Source organism: Varanus komodoensis, unplaced genomic scaffold (genome assembly GCF_004798865.1).
Source record: "Varanus komodoensis strain SLA01 unplaced genomic scaffold, ASM479886v1 scaffold836, whole genome shotgun sequence".
Classification (NCBI taxonomy): domain Eukaryota; kingdom Metazoa; phylum Chordata; class Lepidosauria; order Squamata; family Varanidae; genus Varanus; species Varanus komodoensis.
The window spans coordinates 23,812-25,808 of NW_025336527.1; the positions used below are offsets into that span (position 1 = coordinate 23,812).

A 1,997-nucleotide genomic window follows, 5' to 3' on the forward strand; every position below is an offset into this window, starting at 1 on the left:
GCTCGGGGAGGGCCCCCGATACGCTTCACGCGTCGGTGCCTCTGCCGAGGCCTGGAAGTGGTGTATGGGGAAGGCGAGCATAATCTGTCCAAACTGCCGAAAAAGGGCCCGAGATGCTGACCCGCGGGTCACGAATCCGAAAGTAGCAAAATTGGCTAGTTGGCAGAATGCTTCCAAATTCACCGTGTTTACTCGAGGAGGGCCCCGATACCCTACATGCATCGGAATCTCTGCCGGAGCACTGACAGGGGCCTATGGGGAGTCGAGACAGATCTGTCCAAAATGCCAAAAATAGGCCCGAGCTGCTGACCCGCGGGTCACGATTCCGAAAGTGGCAAAATTGGGCGGTTGGAAGAATGCTACCAAATTCACAGTGTTTGCTCGGGGAGTGCCCCCGATACCCTGCATTCGTCGGTGCCTCTGCCGGAGCCCTGGAAAAGGTGTCTGGGGAATGTTGGCAAAACCTGTTTAAAATNGTTTCCGAAATGCCGAAAATAGGCCCGACATGATGACCCGCGGGTCAGGACACCGAAAGTGGTAAAATTGGGCGGTTGGCAGAATGCTTCCAAATTCACACAGTTTTCTCGGTAAGGGACCCTGATACCCTGCATGCGTCGGTGCCTCTGCCGGAGCCCTGGAAGGGTTGTCTGGGGAAGGCGAGCAAAATGATTCCGAAATGCCGAAAATAGGCCCGACATGCTGAACTGGGGGTGACAACTCCGAAAGAGGCAAAATTGGGCGGTGGGCAGAATGCCTCCAATTTCACAGAGATTGCTGAGGGCGGGCTACCGATACGCTGCATGCGTCGGTGCCTCTGCCGGAGCCCTGGAAGTGGTGTCTATGGAAGGCAAGCAAAATCTGTCCGAAATGCCGAAAATTGGCCCGAGATGCTGACCCGAGGGTCACGACTCCGAAAGTGGCAAAATTGGGCGGTTGGAAGAATGCTTCCAAATTTACACAGTTTGCTCGGGGAGGGACCCTGATGCCCTTCATACGTCGGTGCCTTGCCGGAGCTTTGGAAGGGGTATCTGGGGCAGGCGAGCAAAATGTTTCCGAAATGCCGAAAATAGGCCCGACATGCTGACCCACGGGTCACGACACCGAAAGTGGCAAAATTGGGCGGTTGGAAGAATGCTCCAAATTCACAGAGGTTGCTGAGGGAGGGCTCCCGATACACTGCATGCGTCGGTGCCTCTGCAGGAGCCCTAGAAGCGGTGTCTGGGGAAGTCGAGCAAAATCTGTCCAAAATGCCAAAAGAAGGCCCGAGATGCTGACCCGCGGGTCACGACACCGAAAGTGGCAAAATTGGGCGGTTGGCAGAATGCTTCCTATTGCACAGAGTTTCCTGAGGGAGGGCTCCTGATACCCTGCATGTGTGGGTGACTCTGCCGGGGCCCTGGAAGGGGTGTCTGGGAAAGGCGAGCTAAATCTGTCCAAACTGCCAAAAATAGGCCCGAGATGCTGACCCGCGGGTTACGACACTGAAAGTGGCAAAATTGGCCTGTTGGAAGAATGCTTCCAAATTCACACAGTTTGCTCGGGGAGGGCTCCCGATACCCTGCATGCGTCGGTGCCTCTGCCGGAGTCCTGGAAGTGGTGTCTGGGGACGGCGAGCAAAATCTGTCCTAAATGCCGAAAATTGGCCCGAGATGCTGAAGCGCGGGTCACGACTCCGAAAGTGGCAAAATTGGGCAGTTGGCAGAATGCTTCCAATTTCACAGAGTTTGCTGCAGGCAGGCTACCTATACCCTGCATGCCTCGGCCCCTGTGCCGGAGCCCTGGAAGGGGTGTCTGGGGACTGCAAGCAAAATCTGTCCAAAATGCCGAAAAGAGGCCCGAGATGCTGACCCGCGGGTCACGACTCCGAAAGTGGCAAAATTGGGCGGTTGGCAGAATGCTTCCAAATTCACAGAGGTTGCTGAGGGAGGGCTCCCGATACACTGCATGCGTCGGTGCCTCTGCTGGAGCCCTGGAAGGGGTGTCTGGGGAAGGCGAGG

At 56.3% G+C, this 1,997-nt stretch overlaps 1 long non-coding RNA gene across 1 annotated transcript in view; it reads left to right on the plus strand.

Moving 5' to 3' along the window:
• LOC123036894 overlaps positions 1–1,091 on the plus strand; it is an 18,513-nt gene extending 17,422 nt beyond the window's left edge. The window contains exon 3 of the long non-coding RNA XR_006417223.1: positions 1,038–1,091. This is a non-coding gene — a long non-coding RNA (uncharacterized LOC123036894). The remainder of the gene's footprint in view (positions 1–1,037) is intronic.
• Positions 1,092–1,997: the final 906 nt, after the last annotated feature.